The following is a 23,056-nucleotide window of genomic DNA, read 5'->3' as shown; positions in this document are numbered from 1 at the left end:
TCCAGCAGTGGCTGGGCTCTGATCAGTGAGCATCCCGGGGCTTGCTCCAGTGAGCATCTTGGGTTTGCTCCAGCAGGTGATGGGCTCTGACCAGTGAACATCCTGAGCTTGCTCCAGCAGTGGATGGGCTCTGATAGTTGACTCATGGCCTCCCAGACTCACAGCTCAAAGAGGGCCATTACCACAACTGCTATGTCGCCTGCATATCTGAGGGCTATTCCACCGTTTTCCCACGATCAAATTTGCTTTTTCTTTTTTCCATAAGCAGCAGCTGAATGCACGTTCAGCTCTTTCATAAAGGGGAAAAGGTGCTTCTTCAATAATACTTCAAATTATTCTTTTCTCTGGTCTAGAAGGTCTACTTTTTAAAATATTCTTCTATAGATGAACAACATCATCCTCATACAAAGGTCTTTGCTTGTTTTAAATTAATATAACACTGAATCCTGACTGGGAGCTGCAGAGGAAAACCAGGCAGCTAGGAAGGAAGGCTTCCTCTGGCCTGCTGTATAAATCTCCTACCCATTAAAGCTGGGAAGAAAGCCAACCCCTGGCCAACTCGGCCCAGTGACAGGGAAGGCCAGTCATGACCCAGCTCCCACTTAGGGCTCCCCTGCTTCAAGTGCTGTGGTATGAAAACCTGGTCTTTGGACACTCAACACGGCCTCTATGATCTTCTGATAGCATTGCATGTTTTGTCGGCGCTGAAATCAGGACTTGCTCAGGACCCTCGATCGACGCTCCCTTTCAGCCGTGTGGTACCCCCCACGTGCAACTCTGAGGCAATCTGAGTTCTCACTTGGAGGGGCAATGTTAACCGACAAACTCTTGGTTCATTCCTGTCAACAGACCTGCACACGGGGACCCACATTTCCTTCCCTTTACACTCTGACTACATTCACCACTGAGCACGCCTACACCATCTGAGCAGTAGCCATACTCACCAGCTATGAGCTCTCTACAGAACACACGGACCTGGGGGACCAGCTTTTAGTAGAGGTGAGCCCTTAAAAAGAGACTGGGAGCCGGGGGTTGAGGGGATAATTGGTAAAGTGCTTGCAAGCATGAAGACCGGTGTGTGACCTCCAGAACCCACATACAAACGGCAGATGTGTTAACACAGACTTGTAATCCCAGCAGCAGGGAGGCAGAAACAGGAGGGTCCCCAATCCCTGAAGCTTTCTGGTCATTCAGTCTGGCCTGGGTGGTAAACTCCAGACCAGACCAGTGAGAGACCTTATCTCAAAGGAGGTGGATAGCTCTGGGGGTGACATCTGAGGCTGTCACCTAGCCTTCCACAAGTATGTCACAGAGAGAGAGAGAGAGAGAGAGAGAGAGAGAGAGAGAGAGAGAGAGAGAGAGAGAGAGAGAGAGCGAGCGCGAGAGAGAGAGAGAGAGCTTACTACATCTGAGCACAGAATTCCTGCCCGTCCTTTAAAAAACAAAACACTCACTACCTGTGCTGGGCAGTTTTCTGTCAACTTGACTCTACATCTGAGAGGAGGGAACCTCAACTGAGAAAATGCCTCCATAAGATCGGGCTTCAGGCATTTTCTTAGTGATTGGTGGGGGAGGGTCCAGCCAATTGTGTTTGGTGTCATCCCTGGATTGGTGAACCTGTGTTCTATAAGAAAGAAGGCTGGGAAAATCACAAGCAGCAAGCCAGTACACAGCACCTCTCGATGGCGTTCTGTATCAGCTCTTTCTCCAGGTCTTGCCCTGTTTGAGTTCCTGTCCTTACTTCCTTTGATGATGAATAGTGATGTGGAAGTGTCAGCCAAATAAGCCATTTCCTCCCGAACTTGGTTCAGTCAGAGTGTTTTTGTCAAAGCAACGGAAACACTAATTACGTGACAGGAAATAGGCTCAGAATTTAAAACCACAGATACCAATGAAGGACCTTTCAGCACAGTGGCTAACCAAGAACCTTTTTCACAGACTCAGGTCAGGGCACTGTCACATGACTACTAGACCCTGGGTGCAGCAAAGTACTACTAGACAGTCACTCAGAGGGAAACCATGGACCAGTGAGGATTCTGCCCGGTGGGCTGTGGAGAGAAGAAATGGTACCACCTGGGGGCACCAACATCCCTGGAGAGCATGTTCTTGGGACAGGGTTTTGCAGTGTACCTCAGTCCACATTTTCATCACGTTGTTTTTAAAGAAGACATAAATAATAAATACACAGTAAAAAGGGAAAAAAAAACCAGTTAGAAAAAAATAGATTTCAAGGTATTTCAACAAGTTAAAATAACAGCCACAAACTGACTCAAAAATCTATACACAAGCACATTTTTAAAGAGATAAATCTGCTTTTAACTGTAACAGGTCTACATGTGGGATGGTGTCAGGGACGATGTCATCACCTGCCTCTCACCCCCCAATCTGCTCAGCTTGTGTACCAGCTCTGCTGGTGAACCCCTCCTAGGAGACCAGAGGATAAGGATCTAGGCCAAGGACACTCAAAAATGACATCAGTGTTATGACCATGACACTGGACTGGGGCTTCCTGTTATCTTTAGGCTCAAGCTTCTATCTTGGGCCCTCTCTTACTCAGTAGGAGGCTAGGCTCATTAGCCTCATTCCTATAGCCTGCTCTTGGCAACTACCAAAGAGTTCCCCTCATGCCATGCTCAGGACATCATCTGAGCTAGGACCATCCCAGGAGCATGGTCCAACCCACGGATCTATTTTTCCTCTGGAACCTAAGCTGATCACACCTGGCTGTTGACAGGGAACCAGATCTTCTAGCATCCAGAAGAAAGGAAATGCATAAGGAGGGTCTCCACCCAACACAAGCTCCATGCAAAATGGAAATGCTACCTAGTTAAGCATACAGCTTGGCTCCCACTGGGCTAGCATTTGTTGAAAGATACGGCCCATGAGATGACACAAATGCACACAACGGAGGAGGTGATATGAAAACAGAAGGGAGACAACAGGATAGGCCTTAAGCCAAGGACACCTGAAGCTACCAGGAAGAGGGAAGAAATGGATTCTCCCCTAGCCTCTGGAGGTAGCACAAGCCTGTAGACAACCTTAATGCTAAACTTCTGATCTCTAAAGCCGTCAGGGATATATCTGTTGTTTCAAGTCACCAACTCTGCAATAATTTGTGATAGAATGCACCAACCAACCAAACAAACACAAACTGGTTGTGGGCTGCAGAGATAGATCCTCAGCAGTTAAGAGCACTGGCTGTTCTTTCAGAGGACCCAGGTTCAATTCCCAGCACCCACATGGCAGCTCACAACTGTCTGTAACTCCAGTTCCAGGAGATCTGACATCCTCATACAGACACCCATGCTGGCAAAACACCAATGCACATAAAATAAAATAAAAATTTAAAAACTGGTTGTGGGTTAAAGGTGGGCAGTAATAACCTTCTTTAAGGCAAAATATCGACGTTGCATGCATCTTTCTGGCTGGGACATAACTAGTCTCACATCGAGTGCAGCTCTGATTTTAGTGAGCCCAGGGGCAGTGACAAGCATCTTTTAGGAAGGCCCTTGTACTGATTTCATTAAGAATCATTTCTTCACAGGCAATTTCTGCAGACAATAAGTCTATGCAAGGCATAGAACCAAAGACACCAACTTCTACCACACAGAAACCAGTAACTCACAGCTCTTGAGGAAGGTGTCCATATCAAATAGATATCAAAACAAATAGACCCAAGTAGCTGAGGCCTTGTCATTCTCTGTTGTAAGGAGGGCAGTATTTCCTTCCATTCAGCCCATATCCTGCTCCATCTTTCTCTACTGATGAATGCTGCTGAGATGAAAATATAATAAAACAATCTCTAAACTCAGCAGCAGAGAGACAGGAGTACCCACGGCTTCCCATACCTACTGCCCACAGCATGCTAGCCACGCCTACTGCCCGCAGCATGCTAGCTAGTCATGCCTACTGCCCGCAGCATGCTAGCTAGTCATGCCTACTGCCCACAGCATGATAGCCACGCCTGAAGTCACTCTCTTGCTGTCCCAGGGGACGACCAGGTCTGGTTTAGGGAGACTTCTGTGCTGTAGGGCTTCTCATTGTCCCTGATAAAAATACCATTACTATTTTGATTACAGTAAGTAAGGATGAACGTCCCTTTAAATTCAGTGAAGAGAAAACAAGACAGGAGTATAAAATTGCCAGTTAAATTGTGCACGGCTAATGGCTGCCTGCTGCTCGACTGTGTTCCAGTGCATCCACCAGAGAGTGGAAAGAGAAGGGTGCACCTGTCTATGAAGTGTACTTGGGGTCTGGCCACTTCCTGGGTGTCAGTCCTTGGGTAGGTCATTTCTCTTCTGTTGAGCTTTATTCTCCTCAGGGGAAAAATGGCACAAGTGGGCACAGCAACACAGGCTCAGAACAGAGGCTGACCAACTGGTGTTGGTTAGTGGTTCTGGAATGAATGGCTAAAATGTTCTACATCAGGACTAACAATCCACCTCAAATTGGTCCTCGTTTCTTGAATTACGATAGTTATGTTTTTATTTGTAGCTCTTTTCTTGCAATTATCAATATCTCCCTGGCTTTACAAAGTCTAGAAGGGCTGTTTATTATCTTGGGAAGTCTGTGCTGGCAGAGGGCAAGTTTTCTCTTCTTAGACAGTAGCACTTTTACAATCCAGAGATTTATGTAAGAGAAAGTTGGTCAGTTATTATGGGTGATACATAACTACTATTTTTGGCCCAGGACTAAAACGATTGCCTTTGAGTCTAAAACAGAACTCAAAGCATGCTCCTTCATTCAAAACTTAATGTCCCCTTGGTCCCCAACTCCAAGCCACTCTCTTGCCTGGCTGCACTCAGCAGCAGGAGGGTGGGCTGTGTGAAACATGATCCCCAGTGAGACTCCGAATTGTCCTTAGCCTGTCACAGCCAGAATGGGTCAATCCACCAGTGAGGGTGGATTGGCAGAGGCAGGGAGATGGGGAGCAAATCTCTCATCCTACAGTCCCCCGGATGGGGTAGCCCCGAATACATGTGTCAATCGCTAAAGGACATGGCACACCTGCACACGGGAGATGTCCTCTCCAACCCCACCAACGGGCAGGCAGGGCAAGCATAGTCCTGCTACTCCATCCAGGAAGCAACGGCTTCCTCAGAAGGCTGGGAGTGAGGCGGGGGGGTCTTCCTTCTCCTCTTCCCTCTCTCCTACCTCCCCAAAGCAGCCATCAAATGCACAGGAAGGTGGGTTACCCCAACCATGCCCTCCCCACTCTGGCAAGGGAGGCATATCATGTCACCCTAAAACTAGCATTTTGAAACTTCTGGGTGATCCATGCCATCACTGCTGAGTATCCGAGCTCAGAAAACCTTTGCTGAAACTGAAGAAAGTTTCGTTAGCCTGGCTACTAACATGACCCAGGATGTAACATGACCCAGGATGTGCTCCAGCAGGAGCACTGCTCTGTGAACTCTGCTTTGGAAGGGCACTCTGGTTGTGGAAGGCCACGGTGCCCTTTGGACAGGCAGAGACCCCATGGTCTTCAGTGCAGCTTTCTAGCTGTAGGAACTAGCTCGAAGGATTCTTGATCTTCCTGAGACGCAGATGTGGCTGGGCTTCATGGAAGGCACTGGAAACACTTTTAAGCTTAAGAGACAAAGGCCATCCAGGGCACAAGGAAGTCAGCCTGCTGCATGAAGAGCAGCTACGACTGAAGTAGGTGTTACTGTAATCAAATCTATTTAAACAAGGTTTTAAATTACTAAATTGAATCAATTTAATCAGCTTTTCATAAAAAAGACATTTTCACCCCCAATTCATGTGCATGTAATTTCATTTTCAGAAGACACATTCTACATATTTAGAGTAGTGATCCGTACTCAGTAGAACATCCCCCAGACTGCTAGAACAAGTGCAAACAATACAACTACTTTGATATTTTTCAATTTACTCTCGTGTCTCCTTTTATCTCTGGATTTGTCTGATTGCCCGCACTACATTATTCTTAAGAATTGGCTATTCATTTGTCTGCATGACACTTTGTACTTCTGGAGAGAGAGCCAAAGAACGGCCATCTTATTTCCATATAATGCTACTAACAAGCACAATTTCCACAAATAAAATCCCTGGATGGCGAAGAGAAGCCACTGTTTCCCGAGTGTATAATAGGATTGCTTCCACGATTTTACCACATACCAAAGTGGCTTCTCCTGGCTTGCTGCCCTTTAGTCTGGCTCTCATTCACTCATTTGTGCCTGCAGCTAGCAGTATGAAGGGTCTGCTATGATTTAGGCATCAGGTTTAGCACAGATTTGGCCTAACAAAGCCTCCAGTTCAACAGGGAGCACAGCTCCCACAGTAACTATACAACTGCAGTGCCAACTTTGAAAAAGACCATGGCAATCAGCCACCATATTGGGTGGAGGTGTCATGGAATAGTTCTTTGAAATGACACTGCTTCCTCACAACGTAGCCCTACAACTTTCTAGAAGGTGACACACAAGTACACTGAGCATAGCCCTAAAAACTTTCTAGAAGGTGACACCAAAGTACATTGACTGAGCACAATATCCATTCTAAGATAAGGTATGGGTAAGAAGAAGGTTCTGGATGCAGGCAGACGTCACTGGGATTCCTGCTGTAACCACAGAACCTGGGGCAGCTTCATGGTGGGGCGGTGTCCACGTGGGTACCACAGGGTCAGTAGAGCATGCGCAGAGAACACTAGTCAGCCGACTACTGATGTGAGGTAATTTGGAACTGATGGTGACTTATGTATGAGCTTTGGCATTCAAAATACAGTTCCTTCCAATGCAGAGTTCTGTCTTCACAAAAATCCACAACCAAAAGAAAAGGTAAAAAAGCATGCATTCTACAACAAACACCATTACGGCAGTGGCTCTTCTCTGCTCATATGGTTATCAGAAATGATTTGTTTATACAACAGGAACTCCTGTACCAGACAGACTTGGCACACATAAGAGTCAGCAAAAGCAAGAGCTGGTACACTGTGCTCAATTGCCCTCCAACAACAATTGGAAACGATTCTGAATTAAGGTTTCTGCAAAGGGTGAACTCCATTCGGCATTAAGTGATTTTCAAGTCATTAGGTGCGTGGCTGAGGATTCAGGCAGAGCCCTTTAGTGGCAGCTAGAACCCACTTGACATCCACAAAGTTATTTCCTACCTCTAGTCAGCACCCCTTATTCTGTAATCCCTACTACCTGGAAATGCCCCCAGGTCAAGGTAATTCAGATCTGCTCAGTCCTTGGCTGGATACTTGTGCTGTGCCCTTGTACCTGAAGGGGCAGCCAGGAAAGCCTAGCGTCCAGGAGCCCCCACACGTTGGTCAGCCTTACAGAAAATTCTATAGCCTTGTGACCGGCAGCCCTTTTGTTATTTTTCGTACAATATGTACATCAAAAAATTAAAAATATATAGGGTCTGTGTTTCTAAATGTAAAACAGGGATAATTTTACTTAGTCACCAACACACCACCACCTCCTCCTCCTCTACCACCACCACCATCATCATCACCAAGAATGACTTAAAAAGGAACAACTTTTTTGGTGTTTTTAGTGGGGGAATAAGGAGAAAGAAAAAGGGGGTCATTACCATGTAGCCCTGGATTGGCTTAGAACTCAGAGAGATCTATCCGCCTCTGTCCCCTGAGTGCTGGCATTAAAAATGTACACCACTTTGTCCATCTGGGACCACTTTAGTGGTGGGAAGTTTAGAGGTTACAGGAACAGTAATTAGCTTAAGGTCTTACAGAAAGTTAAAAGAACTGAAACACTTTAATTCCTTCACCCTTCCCTTGACTCCTCTTAAGCTCCATGTTTGCCTGGGATCAGGGACCTAGATTAACTTTCCTGTAGTTACTGCAGGCTTGGGCCGAGTCCCTCCTGATTCACTCTGCCTGATCCGAGGGTGCAGAGTGAGCCCACAGTCTGGGCAGCACCGCATTTCCCCAGCAAGCCCTGCGATGTCTTTGAGCACCCAAAGGTCTGCTGAGAGCCTGATCAGGCTGACCAAAGTCACAGCATTCTGACCTTTCCTAATGCGGTCTTCCAACTCCTGACTTCAAACCAAAGGCACAGAGACTTCCAGAGTCTCCGCTGTCTTGTCTCAACTACAGTCCTTTTATGTCCCCGAGACCTCTTGTTTGTATGAGCTGAAAAGCTCACCAACGCATCAGATCACAGAACTAAACTCTATAGAAGCCAGAGGCCTGCCTAAGATACAGGGTCAGGAATGCTTGTGAGCGCTCTAGATCAATGCTGCAGATAATATATTTCTTTGATTCAAAAGAAAAACATATCAAATTCAAGGGGGTTCTAGGTCAAGGAGAAGAATTTCACCCACACTGAAATTCAAAATGGGAAATAATTCTAAGTCATTCTTGGTGATGGTGGTGATGATGGTAGTGGTGGTGGAGGAGGTGGCGGTGGTGTGGTGGTGATGGTGGAAAAGGTGGTGGTGGTGGTGAAGGAGGAGGTGATGACGGTAGAGGAGGAGGTGGTGGAGGAGAAGGAAGAGGTGGTATTGGTGGTAGTGGTAGAGTGGGGAGTGGTGGTGGTAGAGGAGGAGGAAGAGGTGGAGGAGGAGGTAGTGGTGGTGGTGGTGGTGGAGGAGGAGGAGGTAGTGGTGGTGGAGGAGGAGGAGGAGGAGGTTGTGGCGGTGGTGGTGGAAGAGGAGGAAGAGGAGGAGAAGGCAGTGGCGGTAGAGGAAGAGGAGGAGGAGGAGGAGGAGGAGGAGGAGGAGGTGGTGGTAGTGGCGGTGGTGGTGATGATGTGAAAATCTTCCTCCCAGAGGCAAGGAATCGAGAACTGATGGAAATCACACTCTGAGTGATGTAGTGGGGCAGAAAAGGACTCCCCAGGAGAAGCCAGTAGGGCTGGCATCTGTTCAAGAGGGAAGGGAATTCAGAAAAGACACAGCCTCTCTTGCAGAGAGTGGAGGAGTACTCTCTTCACCCAGCCCACCAGCTTTCCGGGCAGCTCAGCCCTGCCTAAGCTTCCAGATCTGCTCCAGTGTCATTCCATCACATGTTATCACCTAAGTGGGTCCCTGTCACATCCTTTTTTGCCTCACTTGAGTTCGATATAATATCTAAAACCCAGTGGGCACACACACAAATGTTAACTGAATGAAAGCATGGCCTATTACCCAACAGCCATAATTCAAAGGCACAGCTTGGGCACAGTGAGCACTAGGCGACTGGGGTGGAAGAGAAGGGGACATGGAATGAACGAACAGGGAGACTTTCATTTAAAGGCAGAGCCCTGCTTTGAAGGGCTCAGCACCCACCCCTCAGCTGTTCCATCTTACTTAGGAAGAGGGGAACGAACTTGGAGCTAAAACATTTGATTTCACCACTGTCCAAATTGAAGTGAACTGGGGTATTCTATTTTGTATGCCAATTTTATGTCCAAGTTAGCTTCTCTCTTAGAAACCTATGAGGCTTGGCGGGGCCATGCCTGTAACCAGCACTTGCAGGTAAAGGCAGGAGAATCATGAGTTCAAGGTCATCCTCAGCTACATAGTGATTCTGAGGCCACCAAGAGCCCTTCTGGATTCGGCTGCAACCACAGGGCTCCACTGGACACACTTTCTAACGCACAAGGCACTTGCCTTCAGCACAGGACTTGTCAACTTACTTTTGCCACGACTAGATCAGCATCCTGTTCCTTTCAAACACTGTAAAACAAGAAATAAAGAAAAACATTAAAGAAGAACTAAATGGTGTCTATATGTAAACTAGCACAAAGCACCGCCATACGTTTCCCACTCATCAAGGATCATCAATGTGCCCAGACTGTCCTCATTCACATAACTTCTGTAGTTGCCACAGTCACCTGCCTACCTCAATAAAGGCCAGTGGGACAGGAGGAATAAAGGGTGGAAATCATGACTTTACAACCACACACACACACGCGCGTGCACACGTGTACACACACACACACACACACACACACACACACACACCCTTCTTAGGGCCTCTATAAGTCGTGCCTGGTTGGTGGACGTGAGGAATGAGTACTTCAGCTCAGTAAGACGGCTCACACCCACCATTCAGGCACTCCGGAGGCTGAAGCCAGTGATCACACCCTGGGCCAAGGTCAAGTCTGGCTACAGAATGAGACCCTGATTCAAAGAAAAACAAAACAAACCTCTCTCCAGGTCCCGGCCCAAATCTGCCTTAATTCTCCTGACTTTGCCAAGCCAGGCTCCTTTCGTTTCCTGTGTGACAGTCTCACTGTGCTGTGCAAGCTGAACTGCGACTCCTCCTGCCCAGCTCACCAGGCTGCTCACCACGGCGGCTCTTTGCCTGTTACCCCTGTGACCCCAAGAATCCCTGCCCCCCTCTGAAGGCTCACTATCTGAAGTCTCTACTGACCGGTCTGCGACATGCTAGCCCCAAGATGGTCCTAGGGCCTTGCCAGCACCCTGGTCAGACTGGGAGCTGATTCTGATGGTGTGCATTATCCTTTAGTGTGGGGTGAGGGAGGTGATTTCCAGCTGGTGTACACACTTTGCCTACAAGCTGCAGTATGACAGTGCGTGGCTTGTTACTTGCCTTTAGCTGTCTGAATCAAAGTTCTGTTTCAGTAAAGTATCTTAAAAGAACAATAACCACGGCTGAAGGATGAGAATGCATGAGAATGCATGAGAATGTATCAAGTCTTGCGTTGAGGAAACTAAAGGGGAAGGGGCAGAAACACTTTTTTCTTTCTTACTTGGGACTCTATGCTTTTGCAGTATGGTCTTTATCAGTTATCCTTCTAGTCCATGGTTTAAAACACTCCCAAATGCATTACTATTCCCATCAAAAACTTCCCCTCCCACACATACAAAACAGAATTTTTGCAGTGTTTGACAAGTTGCACAATTAACTGGATCATCATTGTTTCAAAGATGACTCCCAAATTGGAGGGTAACCGCAGGGAAGAAATCAGAAACTCATGTACTACCCTCTGAAGGTGGGCATTCGAATTGTGAGCTCTCTGAAGACAAGCAGGAGATCACCTCTGGTTAGGCAGAGGCCCAGCTCCCTGGCTCTGAGACACACTGACCTGACTGAACCATGATGGTGCCAGTCTATGGCCTCTCTGCTGCCTAACCCACCAGGCCTCCACAGCACTGAGCTGTGCAACACTGGGACCTGCTCTGTCCAGAAACTTTAACTTAGCCCCTAACAACCAGAGAAGTATAACTCAGCACCACAAGGACGCCCAACTGAAGGCAGCATTTGTGACAAAGTCTCCCTTCCTCGGACACTCCCACAGGTTAGGAGAGCTGTTCTGACTTAAAGGTGACAACAGAAGAGTTTGCTATTTTCAAGATGAGTGACTCCTTCATCCAATGCAGAGGGCTTCAAGAGTCCTCACCTTTTCCAGCAAAGGAAGGGAATTTAATACTCTTATCTCAAGTGTGCTGCAAAATTGCGCAACACCAGACGCCCAATCCATAGCAGACTGTCAAGGAATGCGCCTTCCTGCACAGCACTCCGGCAACTGGTACCAACAGGAAAACTGAAAGCCCATTTGGAGCTGGAGCTGCTGGCTCACTCCTGTACAGTCTCATCCATCTATCCATATATACATACATACAGAACCATCCAATTTCTCTTTCAGCCGTATTAAACAGATGGAGTTAACTAACAAAGAGTCTGAATTTACAGCCATAAGCGCGGAGGGGGATGCCACAGTCTTGACTTCAAAGCTTCCCGTGCAAGGCGGTTTGGCATCTTTTTAGGCATCAGCTACCTTGTTTCAAAGAGAATATGGGTGAATGAAAATAAATGTTGAAGAAGAATGTGGCAGCCCCATCCAGAATGAAGAGTGCTGTTGGCCTTTAAAACCACACATTGTTTTTCTTTATAGCTATGTTTTTGAAAGTTAGACTAAGTTTTAGCCATAAAATATTTAAAGGAAACAAATATTTAAATTAAAAATGGCCTGCTTTTCTAAAACCACTTTAAAAACTAACTCTCCTGATATATCTATACCCAAGCCTGATTGTAGGATATACAAGTTTTAGGTTCAGATTTCCAGGTTTAAGGTGAGATAAATCTCCCTTACTCCCTGTGTAGGCCAGTAGAGATATGCATATGTAGATTTAGATATGCATATGTAGATAGGGGTATGCATATGTAGATAGGGGTATGCATATGTAGATAGAGATATGCATATGTAGATAGGGATATGCAGTGACAGAGTAACTAATAAAACCGTACTTGTTCACACATTATAAATAGTTGCCTGTATAATCTGTTGTAGGCTTTTGGGATAAAAGGACATGCTCCACATCTTTAGCCTTTGCTGTGGTAGTCCCGATGTTTTGGATCACAGTGACCCTGACAGCACAATGGAAAAGGCTAATCGTAAATGCACAAATATCTGGTCTATTGCAGGAATAGAGACCAAAGGACAGACCCCCACAAAGTTGTAGCACAAATCCTACCAACGCTACTACACACAGCACTGTTTCAATCGCATAACCCTCCATCCACCCTTCGGGGGAATACATAAATACTCCAACAATGAAACCAGGGTCTGAGTGTGAAGGGACAAGCTTGTAACGCCAGCACTCAGGAAGGGAGGTAGGAAGGCTGGAGTCCAAGCAGATCCTTGGCTTCATGATAAAGCCAGCATCTACATGAGACCCTGTCATGGAAAACATAAATCAATACTAAATAAATAAATAAATTAAATAAATATCAAGACTACAATTTTACAGTCTCTTGACATGGTATCTTCCAGCTGTTGCTGATCTGACACTTCTGAGCACCCAGTGACACCATGACTTAACTTTGCGACAGGAACAGGGAAACTAGTGCATAAAGGAACACAGTGAGTAGCAACAGGTTGGACATGCTCTAGGCTAGAGAGGTGCGGAGGGGCTGACTGCCGGACGTAGGGCAGAAGGTGGGAAACTGAGGTAGACACCAGGCTGTAAGAGAAGGGTAGGGCAGGCTGCGGTGAAGTGGAAATTTCTGGTTTCTTTGGAGACTCAGCTGTGTAGTGTGATGTTCCTCTGGCAGCTGTCTTATGAGAGGATATTTTACTGAAGCAGACACGAGAGGATGCTTGCTGGAACTAATGTGGGTTTTTCTGGAAGCTGTCTTGTGAGAGGGCATGTCATGTTTTGCTGGAGCAGAAGCTTGGGAGGGAGGGTACATGATGTTTAGAAAGAATATAAACCCTACAGAAAGTGAGAGGATGTTCTTGCATTGGTTCGCCTTGCAATGCTTTGCTGGTCTTCACTGATCTTCGCTTGTACTGACTTCATAGACAGACACGTGTGGTATTCCGGCTGCTTCTTGCCGCTTCTGTGGACTTGTGCCAATTCAGCACAGTCTCACAGTTTCTTCTGGACTGAGCCACTGCTACTGATTCATGTTTGGTGTTTGATTAGACTGGACTGCCGCTACTGACTTGTCTTTGGTGTTTGATTAGACTGGACTGCCGCTACTGATTCGTGTTTGGAATCTCCGCAAAGAACTACTTCTAAGCAGGGCCACATACCTCATCCCCTATGAACCCTTCTCCCCCACCTTTGGCCAGTGATCTAGAAGGGAGGATGAAGTGATTAAAAACCCTTATTAAAGTAGGTTTTGAAAATATGGGCCTACACTGAGAAGTCACCGAGAGTTAGGAGCACACTTCTGCATCAGAGTTCCGTGTTATGTTCTCCATCTCCCTGACTCGGACAGTGGCACAAAAAGAGATGCAGCCTGCAGGAATGGCCAGCGCTGGGCCGAGCAGGGCCCAGCCTGTGCTCTAAGTGTAATTCTCTGCTAGTCAGTTTGCAATCATCCTTGAGTCTTTCTTTGGCTATACTTCTATGCAGAGCTAGTGTTCCTTCTGCTGTGCACTCACTGAACGTTATCATTGTTTTCTGGTTAGACTGGTAGGCAGCTCAGGGGAGCACTGAGCACGGTGCCTAGAGCACACCGGGGATGTTGTGCCATCTCTGCTGATGGCTGAGAGCAGCGGTGACAAGGGGCAGTGACAGAGTAAATGATAACCCTGTGCAAATCAAGCCGACCTCACTCCTTCCTGTGTGAAGAGCAGGCTGTGTGTGCACTGGATGGGAAGGGAGGCAAAGTGCATAGAGAGTATGCTGCCCCACAAACTAAACCTATATACAATTAACCAGAAGATAACTCTTTAAATTTAGTCCTGGAGCTCCAAATTTAAAATAAATGGCAAATATCCTATTGGAAATTTTTGCTTATTTTTCCACAAATCATTTGTGGTGATCCTTTTCATTAAAAAAAAAAAAAAAAGGTGGTTAAACTTAATACTGTATGCTAAAACATATGAGTAAAATGAAAATAAATAATAAAAAGGTGATCAAGAAGGCTAAGGAGATGGCTTAGAGGATGAGAGTCCTATGGAAGGGAGGCCTGCTCAAATCTTAAGTGCCATAAAAAGGCTAGCAGGCATAGCCAGCTGCCTGTGACCCCAGCATCCACGGGTGGAGGCAGAGGGATTCCAGGATACACTGAGCTTCAAGTTGAGTGAAAGATTCTGTACCCTCTCCCCCAAAATGGAGGAAGACACCCAAACTCCTCCTCTGGCCTCTCCATGCTCATGCACAGGCATACACACACACACACACACACACACACACACACACACACACACACAGAGCTGAAATGTAATCAACTATTGTCATAATCATATCTTATATGTGACAAAGGAGATTTAAGGTCCATGAGGAACTTGGGAGCATTATTTTATCTTACAAATGGAAGACTGAGAGAAAAATGAGATGTGTTTTCCCCTGTCACAGTATCTTCTTCATTCAACCTTAACACTTCTCTCTGCTGGCAAAGGTTTAAAATATTCATTGACCTGTCAGAACCATCTACACACACATTACTGGACACACATCGCATCTGAATGGCTTCTTTCTGCTCCAGCAATCACAGCTCTATTCAGTCACAACTGAAGGAGGAACCTCAGGGCTGTACGGTGTGGTGTCAGTGGCAACGGAGGATAAAATAGCCGTTTGATAGCAACGTCCATATCAAGCCTGTCTACAGGGACAAGTGTTCCTTCGGTTATTCTTAACTTAGAATCCAAAGCACAAAAAGGCCAGGCAGGGACAGACTCTGCTGTCCCCACAGAAAGCTTAGGCGCAGACAGAACTCACCCAGAAGCTCCTCAATGCTCTCCAGTGCAGGGTGCCCCTGGCTCCCTGCCGGGTCGTGGGGGAGGAGCAGGAACAGGCCCACTCTCACAGTGGTCTACCCAAGGCCAGTGCAGCTGCAGACAGACACACAATGTCTGCAATCTTCCATGGTCATGGCCACCATGATGGCCTGTGTGCCCAAGTCCTGGCTCAGACAAGGCTGTTCACTGCAGGGCTTCTCAGCTCCCCATTTCCCTAAGAAAAATGGATTTTCCTCTAACCATTCATTCTGGTTCTCCTAAGAAGGTTAAACTTGAGTCCAACTGCCACCTCTTGTCCCGGCTTCCCTACTCCAGTGCGGGCGCGATGATGATGATGATGATGATGATGATGATGTGTGTGTGTGTGTGTGTGTGTGTGTGCGCGCGTGTGTGTGTGTGTGTGTGTGTGTGTAAATGGTGACTCCAGGTGTGTGTGTGTGTGTGTAAATGGTGACTCCAGGGAAAGCCAAGGCTGGAGCACAATGGCATGGTACAGTGACATCAAGAGGACATCCTAGGCTGTAACACAGGCAAAGACAGCCAGCAGTCTCTCATGCCTCGAGTAGGACAGAGGCTCCAGCCGATGCTATGTGTGCTATTTACTCTGTTTATAGAAGTAAATAGTCCTTATGCCTCCTTAACCAGGTACGATGCACTCCCTGAAAATTTTGTAAAATACAAAAGTCAGGGGCTAGGGAGATGGCTTAGTTGCTAAAACACTTCCCTTACAAGCACACTGAGTTTGACCCCCAGAACTAACTAATCACCTCTCTCTCTCTCTCTCTCTCTCTCTCTCTCTCTCTCTCTCTCTCTCTCACACACACACACACACACACACACACACACACACACACACACNTCTCTCTCTCTCTCTCTCTCTCACACACACACACACACACACACACACACACACACACACACACACACACACATGCTTGCAGTCCCATAGCTGGGCAGGCAGAGGGAGAAATATACCTGGTGCTCACTGTCCAGGCCATCTAGTCTCTTTGGGAGTTCCAAGCTAATGAAAAGGGGTAGAAAAGGGGTAGACAGCACTTCTGAAATGACACCTGAGGCCAGACACACCCCCGTATACACAAATCCAGTCTCTCTATGCACATGCAAACATAACGTTGATCACGTTGGTGTTGGTCCTGCACACCACAGTGGGAGCACACGTTTTCTGAAGGAACCACTAGTAGAAGTCTACCAAATAAGAACAATGTACTCAGATACCATCAGCTGAGGGGTCCGTCTCTACTAGGCAGTCCACGCTACCTACCTAATGATGCCCCTCACCACTGACAAATCAAGTACTCTCTAAAATAGGAAAGTCCACAGCCAGGGAGAGAGCTGTTGACCGGAAACCAAGTGCTATCTATCCCCAGCCCTTCTATTTATGTGCTCTGTGACTGGGCCTGTGGGTGCAGCCAGGGTCACGTACTAAACCCACAGGGTCAGGCAGGTATACAGCATGTGCAAAGCAGACAGATGAGGGAGAGCCAAAGACTGTGACTCCTTCCCAAGGTGTCAGTCGCACACTGCCCTGCCCTGGGGTAGGGAAGTGGGGAATTGCTGTCCTTAGACATTTTATATTTTTTTAAAACTCAGTTTTTATGTAAAACTGCCCTGTTTGAAAGTATGATTCTATGTTTTAAAATGTATTGTCTACTCTATGAGGACTACGCCTCCCTTCTCTTTCTGTCAGAAAGGAACCTGACTCTTGCTTACCCATAGAGACTGATTAAGAGCATAAACACGGCTTGTATAGTCGCATACCAAAACAATCCAAGTACGCTCACCAGCACCGAGCAGAGTGACACAACCTTTCATATCTGCTTAAAATTCAGGATTAGCACACACATTTAAAAGTAGACATGCACACTGGCTCCTGAACTGAAAACCCCAGCGGATGAGTGGAGCCAACTGCGGATTTAGCATCAGAGTGTGTCGTACAAGCCTGACTGGAAAGTCCTGCTGACAAGTGCAACGTGGAAGCATGCAGTGTAGACAACCAGCTAAAAACTGCAAAAAACAGGAGCTGAAGCTGGGAGAGTAGCCTGAAAGGAAGGCCGAAGGGAGCATAAAACACGGGCGGCACTAAAGGAAAGAGACACAAGAAACCAAGGACTGACCAAAGGCATGGTGTCAGCAAAATACCAAAGTGTGCTGGATGCAGCAAAAATTGTATTAGTATATTAAGAAGATCTAGCTACAGAGGTTTTCCTGAACAGGTCAGAAAACAAAGACACACAGACACAGACAGACACAGGCACACATGTGCGCGCGTACACACACACAAACAAAAAAGACATGTCTTTACAACAACACACACTGCCCCACATTTTAAACTGTGCCAGTTCTGTATCTGTCCCTTTTAGCCTACTTCTATCACAGTCTCTCTTTGCTAAAATACATTAGTTACTATGGAAACAATGTCATAGCGTGTAAAACCATTTACTGTCCTTGGAAAGGCGCTCATGATAAAACTGAACAGTGGCACACTTACAAAAGAGAAGCAACAGAAAAAAACAGTTGCTCAAGAGCACAGCCTCAAAACTGTGACTTCAAAGTATCCTCTACCCCAGTGTCCTATGCTCCTGGTCACTTGTCACAGCCCTGTCAACCACAGGAGCGCCATGCTAAGTTATATAGGCCACAAGTGCTTAAAACAAAGTCTCTCATCTTACATCCTGCAAGCAATCAGCTCCCTTTAGCTCACACTTTCTTCCAAGAGAGAGGGAGAAGGGCTGGAAGATGGAATGGATGGTCCAGGGTCCATCTGTTCTCTTAACCGTCTTTGGAGATAGAGTAACGCTAGAAACGTAGACCTGAATCTCCTTACCACCATGGGTAAGAAATAAGAGAATGGCTTTCCTGTTTTCCTTCTGATTTCAAGTCAAGTTCACCACATTAAAACAATATATAGGAACCAAGCATGGTAGTGCACACTTGTAATCCCTGCACTTCAGGAGCTGAGACACACCGACTTTGAGTTCTGGGCCAGCCTGGAATACATAGTAAGACCCTGTCTCAATTAAAAAAAATTTTTTTTCATTTTAGTTTTGCTATATTTTGCTTTTTTTTTCCCGAGAAAAGCTAGAAATCTCAGATTCTGTATAAAATTGCTCTATTTAAAAGCATGAGACTGCATTTCTAAAGCTGCTGTGTGTGTCCCAAGTTCTACACCTCAAAATATGTCTAAACATATATATGCAAACACACATGCACAAACTTGGCAAAGCATCATGTTAGTTACCCTGACAAAGCAAGCAGCAGCGGGTATGTGTCAGAGCAGGTCTACATCCTGTCCCAGAAGAGGGAAATGACGTGACCACCGGGACAGGCTTCCTTTAGAGCCCACTGCTGTGGAAGTGTGAGTCTGGAAGGGCACAGGAAGAGGTGGCAGAAACAGGAGAGGGCTAAAGGCGGGTGGGCATGGAAATGCGACAGCTGACCAGAGTGACTCTGAGGTGGGGCTCAGGGCAAGAGCTACATGAGCTGCTTCACTTCTACAGCCACCTGTTACGGTGTCACCGACCCACCAGGCGTGGGCTTTGTACTCTGATGGTCTGGCACTTTTCTAACAGAACTGCCCACCAGCGAGACCAATGGCACAGTGAAGGGAAGTTTACTTCAACTGTGACAGTCTCTTTCCTTGCTCTTCCCAATCATGTCACAAGGAGCCTTCCTGGACTTACAAGAGCCCCTGGGACAAGAGAAATCCAAGTCGTCTAGCTCCATCCATTCCTGACTTGAGGTGACACATGCATTCCTCACTGCTGACCCTGTCACAGAGGAAGTCATGGTGCCGAGGCCACGCTGAGCCTGAGATGCACAGACTGCCAGCCAGAAGAATCCAAAGGAGACACAGAACAGAAAGCAGGTGTGCATTAAGTATCTGAAGGAAACACACCAGGGCAGAGCTTTTAAGAACCACTCTCATTATAGCACTTTTGTCATTTATTGAATGGTCATGCTTAAATTGTCCATTATCTTTTCTAGCCACAGCGAGGCCAAAGACAAAGAAAATGCATGTTTAGCTTTTAAAATTAAGTGCAGCATCTCCGGTTTTCTTTTTCACACCAGGCAAACTCTACTCCTGAGCTGCAGACTAACCCCAAATCTTGTTTTTCAAGGCAGTTGAAGATCATGTGCATCGGTACAAAATATATGTTGCTATTTACTTCCGCTATGGGAGTCTCACACACCACTTCAGATGCCAATAGCTTCTGCAGTGAGCCAGCTAGTGATGATGGCCTCACCCATGTGCCTGCAGAAGAGTCATTACCATAGCACTGTGGAAACACTGTCCCCTTAAAGCAAATGATCTGTTCTAAATTGGTTTTGCTTACTTGGAGAATAGGTCTCTATGTGTCTGCATGTATATGACGTGCACTGAAAGCGTTTTCATGTATTACCTTTGTTAAAAGAAACCCTTCATCAATGGTTAAGGGCATCCAGGTTTAGGCTAGTTTATCATGAGTTTTAAAGAAGGACAACTGGAGTTCCCATGCATCTCAGAGGATCAGAATAAACCTTCTGGAAGTTTCATCTGTCACAGGTGAACTCTCTGTGATTGTTACTGCTGCTATAACGGGAAAAAGTTCTACTCAGGAGATGAAATGACTTCTTTTTCTAGGGATGACAGACGTGTAAACTTGGGAAGTTAAAACCTATGGTCTTACTTCTCAGATTATTATGAAGCAGAAAGTTACTTAAATTTTGGTTATGACATACCAAGTTCATAACTGCATTCAAGCAAGTGGCTAAATCCTACTAAATACAAAAGACATGAGGGAACAGAAACTGACAGGTCACATTATATACTCCTGTTCAGAAAAACTGACAAAATTATGTTGAATGCAAAAGGCCCTTCCCAGCAGCACACACGTTATCTTTTGCCTCCTGTCAGCTGGGTGGCCCAAGTACGAGAAACCACGCTAACTCTGCCTGACTCAATGTAACCCTGATTAACAAGATCTCTCAGGCTGTGGGGTATTTTGCTCAAAACCATTTGGAAATCTCTCAAGTCCAAGTTCATGCCAGCGAAATCAAGGGAGGAAACTGAGCACACAAGCCTCCAAGATTCTGTGTGGACACTGCTTCGTGATACTTGGGACTGCCTCGCCTTGTAGCAAGCTTTGGATGGGGCTCCTGGTTATAAGTGGACACCAGTTTAAGCTCTGCACTTAGAGGAAGTAAGTAGAGAAAACGTTGGTCCTTCATCTAAGTCAAAGCACACAGAAGCGCCACAAAACAACTTACTTATATATACACACACACACACACACATATATACATACATACATACATACAAATGCACACACATATTTCTAGAATTATATTTAGTGACTCTTTTCAATTAACTCATGGCACTTCATCTCTAACTCTCCTGGCTCTCACTGATAAGGGAAAACATTATGGATTGAGATCGGTCCAAAGTATCACAGTGATTTTTGTAGCAGGGAAATCCATAAGCATTGTCCCACCAGGCAGCTCCCACCACACCTCCAACCCATACATGTTTTTAAAACAGGCCTCAAAGTTTCCTTTCAAAAATTACTAGTTATTTCAGGACATAGCAGGTTTTCAAACACATCTTCCTAAGTGTAGCAGCATCCTTGTATGCATGTCAGTGAGAAATGAAACGTAATTAAAGAGTTTGTCTCCCTCTCACGTGAGTGTTCTGGAAAGTACTTATGAATTATACTTGGAAATGAATCCCTGCATAACTGATGCTTTATTTAGTACATGGGGACTGAATAAAAATGAAGGGCATCTCCCCTTGTGTTTAGGGATAGAATTTCTAGCATTTCCCCATTACGTTTAAAATACTGAAGCAGAGAGAACTAGGCAGAACTTTTATACACATAGTAAAATTTAGTCTCCACCATCAGGGCCCAAGAAAGGCTTGAACTTCTAAGATTTGTTTCCCTGACCTGAGGCCCCTCCTTCTGCAGCACTGCAAAGAACTCACAGTATGCAACGCCCTTGCTATAATCTGTGGTTCCAAGTACACAGCTCTAGCCTGAAGGGCAGAACTTCTCCGCGCTCAAAGCAAGCCTGACACGGGTATACTAAGCGGTGACTTCCTCAAAGGAGCATATTCCTGGGCCTCCCACAAAGAGAAGGAAGACAGGGCCTGACTGCTCGGCACACTCAACCATGTATTTTGAAGTATACTACTTTATTTCTTAATGGCTAGGTCCAACCTAATTATTAACATTGCATTTCTGCTTATGACAGAAAACTACCACCTTGCTACCGTCTCTCAGGAGTCAGTACTTTGGCTGCTTCAGGCAATTAGTCAAATTAAACTCACCTGTAAGTGCCTCTCAAAGCCTCTTGTCCTCCTCCTTCCCCCAGGGAGATTACAGACCACCACAGCAGTGATAAGAAGAGGGTCTGGTCAAGCCTGATCTCTAAGCCCTTGCTGGCCCCTATGGGATAGCTCTTCCTCCTTCTTTGGGTATGGGCTTGGGTAGGCTGCCATACTGGTCAACTCTAGGATTTAGTGGTATCTAGCCATGTTCTCAAGCCAGTCTCTAGGGGTGAGACTGGAATACTTCCTTCTCTGCATGCTCCACTCTGATCCCAGAATTCTCAGCATCTCTACACCCACTCAGAGAATAATTATGACTCTCAGACTTTCCCCCTATGTCATGTGACCATTTTGGGGTACCAAGAGGGGACAGGAGTTCAGGCCTGGCTCTGCCACTACCTCACAGTGGTCTCTTTCCCAAGTTCCACACAGGTGGCAGGGTGAGCATGTCTTCTGCCTGCAGGGGTTGCTCCAAAGATCTTAAATGACCCCTTAGAAGAATCCTGAGGAAGGGGCATTGGGTCTCCTTAAGTCTAGGCTTCTCCAAATCTCTGTAAGTGCTTCTCACTAACCCAGGCAAAGATGTCTCCTTTCCATTCAGAGGGAAACTGTCCTTTCCCCCATGAGTACCATACATCCATTCCAGCCTACTGAGGATTGATTCCTTGGGATCCACAATTATTTTCGTTCTAAGAAAGCCTGCCTCTTAAATAAAGGCTTGGGCTAACTCTGCTCTCCAAAAGATGCTTGAAAGGCCTGCTTGAACACCAGAAAGGCCTGAGCAATGCAATCTTGTCCTTGGCCATGTTCTGCCCTCCCCTTATCAAGAATCCTTAGCCCCAATGGGAGAAGAGTCCCAGGGCAGCAAGAATTAGCAGGAATCAAAAGAAAACGGAGTATCAGTTGAAAATATTATTCCGGTCAAACTAGCTGCTCATAATGTAACATCCCCAGGGTCCAGAACACTCATTAAGGATAAAAGCAATACATGCACACATTCTTCTTTCAAAATTTTTATAAATACTCGAAACAATGGCAATAGGAGCCAATGGTTTCCCATTCTTCAATTCTTTACATCTAGTGTCCTTACTGTCTACATGTTTTCCATTGCAGAGCAAAAGCCCACTTAGCAAAGAGCTACCTCTACATCACCATCTTCCTGGAACCTTCTATCTCTGAGTTTCCTTGGATGAGGAGGTCTTCAATTCTGTCTCTCTTCCAACACGGCTCCCCAGCGATCAGAGCCTTCCCTACCACTCATTTCGAGCCTACAACCCAAGCCTGATCCCTGCTTTCAGTTGATTAAAATGCTGTTTTCTTTAGTGTCTTAGAGCATCCCGATCGCTTGGCTAGTCAAATCAATACTAAACTCTAGGTCAGCACAAGGCCAGCTTTTCCATTCCAAGAACAAAAGCATGACTACACAAAGTCACAAAACTGCCCTAAGGAGAGCCATGGGAACCCTCCAAGTTCAAATGGAGTGCCAGACCACAGATGCTATGATCCATCTGGTCACAGCTGCCCATGATTCACCCAGTCACAGAGACCCAGGATCCACATGGTCACAGCACACAGAGAAAGAAGCTGAGTGCTCTCTGAGCTT

The 23,056-nt window shown here is 46.2% G+C and overlaps 1 protein-coding gene across 3 annotated transcripts in view; it reads right to left on the bottom strand.

The window, feature by feature from the left end:
* Positions 1–23,056, bottom strand: part of Fyn (FYN proto-oncogene, Src family tyrosine kinase) — a 195,916-nt gene that overhangs the window by 161,123 nt on the left and 11,737 nt on the right. For all 3 annotated transcript variants that reach the window (XM_021204789.2, XM_029542456.1, XM_029542455.1), the window contains exon 2: positions 9,603–9,642. The gene's annotated coding sequence lies outside the window, so the exon portion shown is untranslated. The remainder of the gene's footprint in view (positions 1–9,602; positions 9,643–23,056) is intronic.

The sequence above is a fragment of the Mus pahari genome, chromosome 9 (genome assembly GCF_900095145.1).
Source record: "Mus pahari chromosome 9, PAHARI_EIJ_v1.1, whole genome shotgun sequence".
Taxonomy (NCBI): Eukaryota; Metazoa; Chordata; class Mammalia; order Rodentia; family Muridae; genus Mus; species Mus pahari.
The sequence above is the reverse complement of the archived record's forward strand: the minus strand, read 5'-3'. Positions and strand labels throughout refer to the sequence as shown.